Here is a 13,305-nt window from a genome sequence, read left to right on the forward strand (position 1 = left end):
ACCAGCATATGCATTTGTCAAATAACTCCCTGTACGTATATTAGGATAAGGATGAAATCAGTGACGGCTGAAGAAGAAAAATGTCTTCTGCTTGGAGACCCCTCTACCTCAGGAACTGTCTGCCATTTTACATATATAATCATTACCATTAATCCCAGGTTTTCCCCTGGAAATGTATTCAACAATCATGCTACTGGCCAAAGACATCATGGTGTATCTGAAGGGAAGCCTCCAGCGTAAATGGTATAGGAACCACATATTTTGGCAAAAATACAGATTTCTGGTATTTTAGTAAAAAGCTCTCCAAGACACTGGAAGAGATAGAAAACTGTTTTTCTGCTACCTAGCACCAGAAGCTTGAAGTATCTCATGGCTGCTTTTTAAAGGAAAATACAAAGACTGGGAAGTCACTTCTGGCACTTCTGGGAAATTTGCTCTGCCTATGTCTGGTTACCTGTTTTTCATATACCACACAACAGTCATGTAATCAGCCAGACCCTATTAGCCCTTTATATCATGAACCACATTTGTACTGTTGCATCCACTGAAAGGGGATTTTGTCATTCTCCACATTTTTTAGGATGTCCTTTTTCAGACTGATAGATTTGTTTGACCAGGCATTTGAAAGTAAAATACTTGCATTTCAGGCGACTTGAAATGCAAAAGCACTGACTAAAACCCTACTAGGTTACTAAAATCGATTCATTGATTTGCTTTAGATTTATTCCATCTTTTTCAAGGCAATATGATTTTGCAGGCTAGGTCAGGACCATTTACTCTGGTCTTACACGCTATTACTGCTCTATGGACCACTGATTAAGAAACATAAATACTGAGAAAACTAGAGTTTATCTGACACATAATGTTTCAAGTTTTCTTTAAAAATAACTGGGATTTCTTAGGTATCTTGCCATAATGCCTTAAGTAAAGACAAAATTGTGAACTACCACAAGGTAGGGAAATGGGTCATGGTTATAATCTACACACTGCACAAGTCCTGACTCCAAGTAGCTGACCTCCACATTGAACTCAAATTGAGATATTTATGCACAGGGAAGCCAAATCTAACAACAGGCTAAAAATGCTATCACCCTAATCATGACTAAACAACACTCCTGTCCAAACACAGGTACAAAGGGATTCTGCAGTACTTTGCACAGCCTCATGTAAAGCCAAGCCATGTTGGACTCTAACCCATGGAAGAGGCTCTGCCCACATTTCTTTGAATTTGCACATCTTTGAGCTGGAAAACGTGTCTGGGGTAGGGTCAAAGTACTAGATTACTCCTCATGAGATAGATATATCTCATGCAAGTAGCAATAGAACAAAGGGGAATGGCTTTAAACTGAAAGAGGGTAGACTTAGATTAGATATTAGGAAAAATTCTTCACCATGAGAAATATGAGGTACTGGCACAGATTGCCCAGAGAAGCTGTGGCTGCCTCATCCCTCAAAGTGTTCAAGGCCAGGTTAGAGGGCACTTTGAACAACCTGGTCTAGTGGAAGGTGTCCCTGCCCATGGCAAAGGAGTGGAATTAGATGATCTTTAAGGCCCCTTCCAACCCAAACCATTCTATGATATATGCCACTTTAACGCACCTTCATGAGAACTGCACAGTCAACACCCTAAGGGGCCACTTGCCCAAAAATGATTTTACAAATATTAGCACTTACTTTTACAGTTGACTGAAACAAATTAAACTTTTATGGTTATATGTTGCAGAATGACTCTAAGAGCAGGACCATAGAGTTCTGGAGGACTGTGCAAGCAAGGCAGGGGGTGGCCCCCACAGGTAGCCGGAGACCGGACCTGGGAGGAGAATGTGGAGGAAGCTGTGGGGGCTAACCAATACTGTTGTGACAAGAAGGAGTGGCTGAATACCACTCCTATATATGTGTGAACTGCGTCACAAATAAAGTAGAAGTTGCTTATCACCCATATTGGGTTGGCCTGTCTGCTTCTCCTCGCCGCTTACAGTTATACATGCCTTTCTTTTTAAGAGCTATTGAAGTCACTGCACAGACCAGATGCAAAGGGGGAGAGGAAGATTGCTACTGTTCTAGCATCACTACCACTTACAGCACTGAAAAGAAATCATGAGGACAATGCACAACTTGTTTCTGGAGTCAAAAGTTTAGCAAGCCACTAATAGATATCAAGCTGTTAGGATGGTTATATTCTTGGTTCTCTTGGTAGACCTAAGAACCACTGCTCCACATTTATTTAATGAATTTGAGAACAGGTTTAACACTGTTTGAAAAGGTTGTTCCACCAGTTATAAGTTTTGAAACACCATCTTTAACTTCAGTGCTAACCTAAATTTAAACCTGAATTTCTGTTTATGATCTCCAGAACCAGTAGACCTAAAATTTCATGTTGTGCACCTGGAACTTGAAGAAGTTTATTTAATGCTCCAAATTCACACTTCCTAAAAGATGCTGCAGTGTTAAAAAAAAAAAAAAAATGCAACTAAGCAGGTGTGATAAAATCATCAGAGAAACTTTATAAGTTTTAGAATAATCTTTAAGTTCATCTTAATATCGAAAGATGCTTATTTACCTGCAAACAAGACATAGATCTTCCAGATGTTATTTAGTCTATTATCTAACAGATTAATGAGAACTGACTCTGGAGCAAACCCAACACTTACATCACAATTATACCTGAAAAACAAATTATTGGTCCATAGGTTTCCTAGTAGCTGTCATAAACAAACAGTGTGATGCCTGTCAAAAGCACAATTCAAAGTAACCCAGTAAGTAGAACAGAGGCCTTTGGGATGTTTTATTATCCAGCCTCCTATGAAAGATGAAGCAAAAATGAATCATTTTAATCTTTTCTGACATCAGTTTAACACAGAGTAGCAGCTCTTGAACCCCCACTGTAAGAAATCTTGGGGGGGGTTAATTAATTTACCAATCCTAAATTTGTTTGGAAACATTTCCATTCAAGGGAATTAAAAATACTAATAAAAAAAAAATTAAAAAATCACATATGAGGAATGTTTCATTAGAGAAAGTTCTGTGGGACTCCTAAGATACTGCCAGTCTAGTTATGAGCTTGTCAAAATCTAACACAATTCTTTAATATTTTATTTCGTTACTTATCTTAATTCTACCTGTAGATTTATACTCAGAGCAAATGCTTTAGCATTAAGTGTTATGAAAAAAATGCATAACTAACCCTTTCATTCTTGAAAAGGTATTGTTAGTAATTTTGTTATCTCAGTTTCAAGGATGACAAAACAGAGACAAAATCATGGTGGTACTCCTTTCATCTCCTGGTTAGAGTTCAAGAGCTTCATATCTCTAAACCATGAGTCTGTACATAAAGGGTAACCATTTTCCAATACTTCTCCACAGTGAGATAGTAGATTTACTGCCTAAATAAGATTTTCATTGTTCAGGTTTTTGGGTTTTGGTTTTTGGTTTTTTGTTTTGGGGGGGGGGGGGGTATGGGTTTTTTCTTGTTTTGCTTTTGGGTGGTTTTTTTCTGTAACTGTAGTCTTTTTCTAACCATAAATTGTGTCCACATGAAAAAAGAGGAATTTGACCAAACATTCAGCATTCTGTCAGACTCAGCACACATGCTTTAGGGCTGTTTTTACACTTGCCTCTTAGTACCCATGCCCAAGTACATCTCCGGGATTTCCTGCTTGAAACATAGGAGCTATATGCATAAGCTTCCCACTATCCCCAAGCAGAATACCTTTCCCACTCCTGCAAAGAGCCGGGGGCTTGCAAATTCACTTCCTAAGGCTGCCACTGGTTGAAAGTGTTGCCTGATACAATCCATCCATCTCTTTACCTGTGCCCATCCTGCAGTCTGCAGATGTCATTTGACAGGATTACAACACTATTCTTCTGAAAGTGTTATTCTGTATTTCTTTCCCTAACAGGGCCAGTGCTACAGCAGCCACCAGGAACACTCAGCACAAACCCATCAGAAAAGAGCCTTAGCTCAACTGTTCCCAGAGTAACTGGCCTGAATTGCTCTCCAAATAACAACCACAGCAGCAAAATCTCAAACATTAAAGGCCAATGCACAGGAATCGCTCTCTTGTCAAACTATTGACAATATAAAGCTGTGCACTTGGTCAAGGCCTTCCACAAACCTTAGAACTGCCCTGACAGAGATGCAATTTAAGAACAGTAAAGTGCTACCTAAATGTATCTTGCTGCTGTGGGAAAAAGCACCAAGAGGGTATAAAGGAGATACTTTTACACTTTTACACTGTGTGAGCATGCTAGCTTGGTAAATAATGAAGTAGAGAGCTCACTATATGGCACAAGGGATTGAATAGCATTTGAGACAGTTTAACAGCCTAGAAAACTGTCAGTGACATCATCTGAATTTACATTAAGCTACAAAGGGTGAAATGTGAAATGTTAATCTCTTCCAGTATGTCACAGAATCATAGAAGCATTTAGGTTGGAAAAGACTTTTAAGACCATGAAGTCCAACTGTTAACCCAGCAGTGCCAAGTCCACCACTAAACCATTTCTGTAAATGCCACATTTACATATCTTTTAAATACCTCCAGGGGTGATGACTCCACCACCTCCCTGCACAGCCTGTTCTAGTGCTTGAAACCCTTTTGATGAAGATATTTTTCCTAATATCCAATCTAAACCTCCCCTGGCACAACTTGAGGCCATTTCCTCTTGTACTATTGCGTGTTACTTTGGAGAAGTGATCAACACCCAGGCCCCAGTGAGGCAGCAGATTTCTGTAAGAAGTGGGTTCAGTCTGCATATTGGTCTCTCTGTTAGCTTCAGAAGAGAGTCTTATATGACAATCACCTGTCTTTTTTTCCTTATGGGAGCAGTTTTGATGCAGGACATAGGCCAACTTAACCTTGGTGACACCTCCATGCTGGATGAGTCATCATTCATCCAGCATGTTTATCCATCCATGCTGGATGAACACCAAACCATTGTCATTTGGTTACACTTGCAGATTCTCACACTTAATATGCGAGTGCACAGAGGAGACGTGCCTGTTGCGTCAGGCAGGAACTTGTCACCACTGCCCCCTGTCCCTTAAGTCCCTGTGTTCAACTGGTCCGACAGAGGACAGGGAACCCTCCGTAACACAGGCCCTGTCCCTAAGCAGAGGAGTCCCCCTACCTGGATGCATCCCCACAGCTCTGTTCCCTGCTCCCCCCACTACTAGCATACAAGCCTGGCACCAGAACAGCCGCCGTGGGTGCAGAGCACGAAGCGGCTTTCAGCCGGGAGCACCTTTGCTCATGGGAGAGCTGGCAAGGGCCCAACGCCATTGCCGCATCCTGCCCTGCAGACTCACAACTGGTCTCTTGCCTCCCGTGAGGGTACCTGTTTTGGGATACCCGAGAGCTGTGCTGGAGCCCTGTGCTGCAGATCACGGAGGCAATGGGGGGCACATGGGGCAATGAGGATAACTCAGCACGCAGCTGCTGTGAGTGTCATGGCTGGGGAAAACAGGACGGAGCAACTGATGCAACTATTTGTACAGCCAGTTCTTCCACTCCCCTTTTTCTTTTGTGTTGTCTCAATCAGCATGGCTAGGTTGGAAGTCATTCCTGGTGATCAGCTACATCATAACTCCTCTTTACGCTGTCCAACATTTGAATGAAGTTAGTATCACAAATGTAATACCTGGTTTCTAAACAGAAAGGACATTGGAACTTAGATAAAAATTAAGACAAATGTAGCTAATCCATTGTCTTTCTAACTGCTAAGAAGAAAGTACAGGGCTCACCCTAAGGTCTCTGTCAATCATATCAGAGATTAAACAAAAAGTGAAACAGCGAAGGAATGAAAAAGCATATCAGAAAAAATAAGAATATAAGATGATCAATGGCAGAACAGACATACAGGCCCTTACTATATTTAGTTTTAAACCTAACTCATAGTTCCTTCAGTCTCTCTTTTTTTTTTTTCCTGTGTCCATGTCCAAAGTACCCTGCAAAGTTTCATGAAGATTTCTACCGGCCTCCAGGGCTGCCACACACCGCACGAGCCTAAATCAGCAAACTGCTCCTGCGGAGGTGGCAGCAGCCGCAGCACTAATGTATCTGCCATCCCACCTACTCTTCAATTTCCTGTCCCTTTCACAGAGAAACATGAAAACAGGAGATGGAGTCAGGAGTGAACACTTGAAATCTTCCCCCTTGTGCTAAGGGAGTGTTCATGATTTCGCCAGTAAATATGAGGACTTGCATCCTATAAATGGGCTCATTGCAGGTGGCTGTGTCTGAGAGGATTCAAGAGGTAATTTCAGATTAGAAGCAGTTTGCAGCCTTGACTTTGGACTCGGTGTTGTGATTACAGGAAAGACCCAAACACTCCCCTTGGTGACTGGAAACTGGAGAAAAAAACAGGTGTAACTGGAATGTCTGAAGTAAAGGGGGTGGGGGGTAAACACATGACACCTTCCACACTTCATTGTTCCTTCATTTCAGACACGTTTTACAAGAATATGAGGTTTGGATGGCAGCAGTCCAAGGACAACAAAACTCTTGAGTTGGCTAAGTTTATGGGCAGCTCTCAGAAGGATAGCTCCTCACCAGGATCATTCCCAAGTTAGCAGGCCATCTCAACACAGATGGTAAATGATTAGGCATCTGAAAGTCTAAGGTTTCCACTGAGTCTTAGAAATCACTAAGATCCTATCTGTAGTGATCCTTGTTGCCTGTAAAACTTCCTTCCACTGGCATATACCCGATCCTTACCCAAAGAAACAAAGAGACTCACCAGATTGGAAGAATCCTGTCCCAGTAAATCCCAACTCACTAGCTTTCCTGATGTGGAACTAGTAATGCAAAATACTGCTCAGGAGAGTGAGGCCAACTTTCTCTCTGTGGAGGGAGTTTACTACATGTTCTAGCAGAGAGGGTTCAGCCACCACTAACCTGGCAAAGCACTCTGGATGGCAGGGCCTTTGATGCTACCATAACTTGGCAGAATTAGGATGAGGCTGTGGCAGGGAGTGACCACACACAGGCCCACTGTGTGTGATGTCAGATGTTCCTCCAGCACAGGAAACTTCTTGTTATGGGAAACCATTAAAACGCAGGAACTAGCTCACATTTCTTTGAATTATTGAACCAGCTTTCTAATGGAACATCATGGCCTTGGGTGCCCTACGACCACATTTCCCACAGGTGTGATCTCACATCAGTTTCCTTTGGCCAGATTATTCTTGCTTTGGCAACCATGACATTCTGTGGCCCGGCAGCACTACTAAGATCTCACACAATGAACCAGTTTCCACCATTCCTAGCTTTGAGAGGCACTGCAGTGCTAGCACAGTAAGGATGATAAGAAAGGAGAAAGTATAACAGAAAACTGTTTACTACTTTGTCTCTAGTGCTCTCTCTGACCTATGGCAAATTAGTCATGCCATGCTGAAGTGAAGAAAATAAATGACTGCATAAAGAATCCTCTCCAACAAGGGTGAGAATATAGGCACTGCAAAAGACAGCAAAGCATAAGGAAGAGACTTGGTTTTAGCCAAGGTTGTAAGCGAAACCTTGAAACTGAGGTAAATGCTGCTATTAATTAGCACAATTCACAGAAGTGGTGCATTTCTCTATCTGTCACTGCCTGTTCTGTCATTCAGACCAAATGTAGCTATTTATATCACTTTGGACTATAGCAAATAGTCCAAATGTAGCAATTAGCAATGTTGTTAGCCAAGTATGAACTGATCCTGCACTACATTGACCTGTTGGAACAAAACTTTGTCAACAGGTATTTATATGAACTGCCTTCTTCTGGTAACTGAGAGTACAGTACTAGGAAGGTCCTCACCAGGGTGACCATAAGGAAGACATGTACCAGCCCATTATATATTAACAACTCTTCCTCCTTCCTTTTTCCTTGATGACAGAAGAAAAGGAAGCATAATTGAATGGCTGGCCAAGCTCCCCAGGTGTGTCAGGTCTGCATCACAATTCTGGTAGGAGCAGTGTCAGATGTTTACTCTGCTGTGACATGTGCTACCTTAAAAAACCCTATCATACCAAATACAGTGAAACACTAAGCAGAAATGATACCTGGAGACTACCACAACTTACTAGTATATCCTCTGGCTAAATCTCAATGGCTTTTTGCTCATTTAGTTACTATTTGTACGTCCTGCTCAGATGGCAACGTAATTCAGGATTTTTGTTTTCGTAGCTGTGCTTCTTTTCCAACAAACTCATTGGCTCACTTCCATTCCTAGATCTTGGTTTTATGCCAGCATTTCCTGTTACATGGGCTTGTCCTGGTAAGGAGTCTTTTCCCCAAAGGGGAATTGGAACCATTAAACAGAATTAAACCAGTGAGCTTTCTTGGAAACAAACACCACCAAACAAAACAAAACAACCCCCCAAAACAACACAACAAACCAATACTCCCCCTTCAAAAAAAAAACTCGAAAACCAAAACTACAATAAATCATAACTGGTGCTCCAGAATTATTATGCTGCAGAAACCTGTTTGTATGACTGCTGTGGGACCAGCAAAAGTGGCACTCATGCATGGGTACTCCATATCTGTCTTGCAAAACCAAATGATGGTGGAAGATGAAAAGTGAACATTTTCAGCAGCTGAAAAAGCAGAACACTAGTGTGCAAGAGCAAAATGCTCAGTGGAATTTATTAAGTTAATAAAAATAAAAAATAAAATATACATAACAAATATATCATTTGAAATTGAAAATACTCTTTTGATATCTGAGGCTTCAAAAAAACTGAAAAGTACTGAAGGGCACTGTGTGCAGTGCAACAGATACATACACTTCGAATAAACATCAGTGCTGGATAGAGTTGGACATAAGAGAAGTGAGAATGAAATATATATGGTTTGCAAAAGTGAGTACAGTGTTAAAAGACCTTCTTGGCCCAGCACTCCTGCTAGTTTTAAGTGTTGTCAAATTTCTATTTCCAAATATATATAAAATATAACAAAATTATGATTTGCAATGCTATCTCATTTGAAGGTAGTAAATGGTGAAAATCTCACTGCCCCAGTGGAAACAGAACCACCAATAAATAGCATATCCAGTTTTGAATTAGAAACTGCTAAAAGAAATTTTAAAACTGGTCTAACCTTAAAATCTCAAAATTATCTCTGTGCTATGGAATCAAAAGAAATGTCAGCTGCTGTGTAGAGGAAACTTCCATTTCACCTCCATAATTGCTTTTGAGAGGGTTTTTTTTTCTTTTTCATCTCCCACAGTGCTAAAAGTGCCTTTTTCACTTGAAAAGTATTCTCAGCTGAGATTGTGCAATAGCTCAAGTGAAATTTAAGTAATTAATCAGTTGCTGTACTTTACCTCCTAAAGTGGAACGAAAGATCATTCTGGACATAAGAACTTTATATTTGTTAGTTGATACAGGAAACATTTCTGATTTCTCTGACACATAATCCTTTTTTTTTTTGTTCTCAAATGAAAAAGAGCAATGCCTTGAAAGAACAATGATTGTTCTTAAAGTACATTTCACAGCTGCAAATGAACCCAAACCAATCAACTTTGAGAAGAATAAAGGTTTTAGTAAGGTAGTACACTCCACCTCATCTGAAAATTATGCCCCTTAGTGAAGATATTGTAATTGCCTGCCTAGGTGATCTGATTCTGCTTCAGTGTTAAATGGATTTGCTCAAGTTATTATGGAAGTTCATCTGAGCTGAAGGACTGTATCTTTGATAGAAACATTTCACAATTGAAGTCATAATTTACTATATTTTGCTGCTTCTGAAATGATCTGATCTATGCACATGTAAGATATTGTCCCACATTCATTGTTCCCAACACAAATGACCTTGGGGAAATATTTTTATATATATCTTAATTAGTTGACCTACATTATAGGAACCAGAACATAGTTGTTAATGGAGAAGCAAATTAATTAAATCACCTACAGAGGAGAATAATATGAATAGAGGACTAAAAGTCAAGCAAGAGTTGTTTCTCATCTCAGCATATCAACTGAAATGATGTGACTCTGTACACAAATTTGAGCTAGCTTTAGACAATGTGGATGTTGCAGACTGGTCCTTACTGTAGGCCAAAATAACATGGTGAGTAGCTGTGTAAATACTTGTCAACTACCCATATTTGTGAAGTAACCATCAGGCTCACCTGGCAGCTGCACCATTCTATTTGATGTGAAAGATATATATAGCTCTAGGATATCTCAGCATTGAGTAATCAATTAGCTAAAAGTAGGCGAATAATTTGTAGATCAAATTTGCTAATAATGTAACTGCTTAGTGGTGTTACTATTTGGCCATATTTTAGTAGATTGTAGTAGGTTGCTAGTAGATCATTATCTATCCAAGCTACTCCACATACATGCATGTAAAATATCTGCGTGTTACTGAGACATTGCAGGTTAACAGGATGTTCCCATATGTGGAGACTTCCACATAATTTCTTAGCATTGTTTGCTAGCTTGAGATTATGAGTATTTACATATAGGCCACAGAAATAATTTAATGACTGAAACCCCACTATTCTTCCTTAGAAACATTATCTGATCAAAAGAAAACTTTCTAAAGATGAGATTCAGAGCAGCCCTGCGGAGAAGGACTTGGGGGTGCTGGTCAATGAGAAAATGAACATGAGCAGGCAGTGTGTGCTTGCAGCCCAGAAAGCCAGCCGTATCCTGGGCTGCATCAAAAGGAGCATGACCAGCAGGTTGAAGGAGGTGATCCTGCCCCTCTACTCTGCTCTCCTGAGACCTCACCTGGAGTATTGTGCGCAGTTCTGGTGTCCTCAACATAAAAAGGACATGGAACTGTTGGAACAAGTCCAGAGGAGGGCCATAAAGATGATCAGGGGACTGGAGCACCTCCCATATGAAGACAGGCTGAGGAAGTTGGGGCTGTTCAGCCTGGAGAAGAGAAGGCTGCGTGGAGACCTCATAGCAACCTTCAAGTATCTGAAGGGGGCCTACAGGGATGCTGGGGAGGGACTATTCATTAGGGACTGTAGTGACAGGAAAAGGGGTAACAGGCTCAAACTTAAACAGGGGAAGTTTAAATTGGATATAATGAAGAAATTCTTTCCTGTTAGGGTGGTGAGGCACTGGAATGGGTTGCCCAGGGAGGTTGTGAATACTCCATCCCTGGCAGTGTTCAAGGCCAGATTGGACGAAGCCTTGGGTGGCATGGTTTAGTGTGAGGGGGGTCGGAACTAGATGATCTTAAGGTCCTTTCCAACCCTAACTATTCTATGATTCTGTGATTTTATGAATTCTTTGAGCCAGGCAAATCTAGTACAGCTGGTTCTTTCATTTATTACAACAAAGTATATTGCATAAAGCACTTAGAGTGAGGACAGGGGAGAAAGAAATAATTCTTCACTACACTTGCTTAAGAATGGATTTGATCTGCTGAACTGAAGTATTTTAAGACACTCAAGTTTACCAGCCAACAAAGGAAGGTCACTGCTTTTTAAAGTAGAAAAATATAAATATATACATATATGTATAGAAATTAAATAAAAATTATTAATATACTGATGTTGAGATTACTCTCTCACTTGTTTCTAGCTAGTAAGGTCTAGCTAGAAACTAGCTATGTTCATACAACATACAGTCATAGGTTATATTCAAGATAAGACCTCTAAGATAAAGCACTCTAGATTTTGCATGTCCTATCATTACGGGAAACCCACAGTGTTCCTCTGTCCTGGAAGCCATTTCCTCCCTGAATGCTTTTTTCTTAAAAGCTGGAAATAGAACAGGTAAAAGATCCCTAGACACGTAATAGTTTCTGACTTTGCAAAAACTATTTTACAGATTTTTTCTGTGCTGAACCTGACTTTTAAGATAGAAACTTTCTGTTTACATGCAGTGTATTTTTTTGCACTCCTTTGTATATGTAGATATAATGATATCCAAGTACCAGTTAACCTCATTGAGCAAGAAATCTGATAAAGGCTGACAGTGCCACGGATCTTTCCACGCAGAGTGGCAAAGCATGGTACTTGAAAAAGGGCTTTTTTGAAAAAGCAAAAGTTACAGTGGTAAACCTCCAAAACTTTTGAATGGACAGGACTAAAAAGCTAAACCCCAAAAATAGGTTAAAGAAAACTTGATGGGAACTATTTATACCGAGAATTTGTGTTGACTACTAGAGCTCAGACTAAGCAAACCTAAAACATGCTCACAACTTCTCTCCAAAATTCTGTGTAATCTCAGGTAATCTCTGGGTATCCTTGCTGAGCTGGTGTGGCAAAGAAGAGTTTTGGCATTCTGCTTGCTACAGATGCCTACATCACCCAAATACTTAATTTAGAGCACCATTTGGTGGTATGACTAACATCTCTCATGCCTGTTGTACTCATTCATCGTCCTCCTGTCCCTGCAAGGATCATGTCAGGCAGAGACATTTTAGGCTGGGAGAGAGAAGCTGAACACAAAACTATTTTTCACTTCATGCGAATGGCAACACAAATACTATCTGCAGAGCTTACTGCTGGAGGAAGAGAAGACCTCCAACAGTTTTGATTCTCATCTGCCACTGATATCTTTGGTCTCCTAGACACTGGATGGCCATTTGGGTAGAATGAGGAATTATTTTTAAAATTAATAATAATCTGATTTTACAGACAGCCCTGAATTTACATTGGAGAGGTCAGACCAAAGACCTCTTGCACTTGGGAGAGGATGAATTTTATGAAGACGCCTTGTTCCTATGTTCATTTGTATTTCAAGCACTGGAACAGGCTGCCCGGGGAGGCGGTAGTCACCATCCCTGGAGGTATTTAAAAGACCATGTAGATGTGACACTGAGGGACATGGTTTAGTGGTGGACTTGGCAGTGCTGGGTTAATGGTTGGAGTCAATGATCTTAGAAGTCCTTTCCAAACGAACCAGTTCTATGATTCCATGATTTCAGTCTGAGACACAACCTTAAGAAAATTCTATCATGCAAAATCTGCTTCACCCTATAACAGAAAACAGCATTGTGCCAGACTTAAAATATCTGGTTCTACTGCCTGAGCTTTGGTAGATCTGTTGGATATACCCTGATTTTAAATGTCTTCAAGAATCAGTATTCTGTGGGGGTGGGGGGGAAATAAACCAGGTGTTAATTACATGACAGTGGGAATGGAACAGGGAAAGAAAATCCCAGCAAGCTAAAATGGAGTTTATTGAAGCAGCTGGAACACATATTCTGCTTTAGTTAATCTCTTCTTGGCACATTTATATTAGAAAGTTGTGAACTGCCATGGCTGAGGAACAAACACATCCTCTTTTAGTGTGTCATGCTTTCTCTGCAGCTGTAATCCGGGACAGAGGGGCAGGCAAGGATCATACCACC

General features: G+C 40.6%; 1 protein-coding gene across 9 annotated transcripts in view; it reads right to left on the reverse strand.

Annotated features, from left to right (window-relative positions):
• MCF2L2 (MCF.2 cell line derived transforming sequence-like 2) overlaps window positions 1-13,305 on the reverse strand; it is a 186,268-nt gene that overhangs the window by 49,338 nt on the left and 123,625 nt on the right. The gene's annotated exons all lie outside the window — the stretch shown is intronic.

The sequence above is a fragment of the Pezoporus occidentalis genome, unplaced genomic scaffold (assembly GCF_034315485.1).
Source record: "Pezoporus occidentalis ecotype Australia unplaced genomic scaffold, CSIRO_AGI_Poc_V1 ctg8, whole genome shotgun sequence".
Lineage (NCBI taxonomy): Eukaryota > Metazoa > Chordata > Aves > Psittaciformes > Psittacidae > Pezoporus > Pezoporus occidentalis.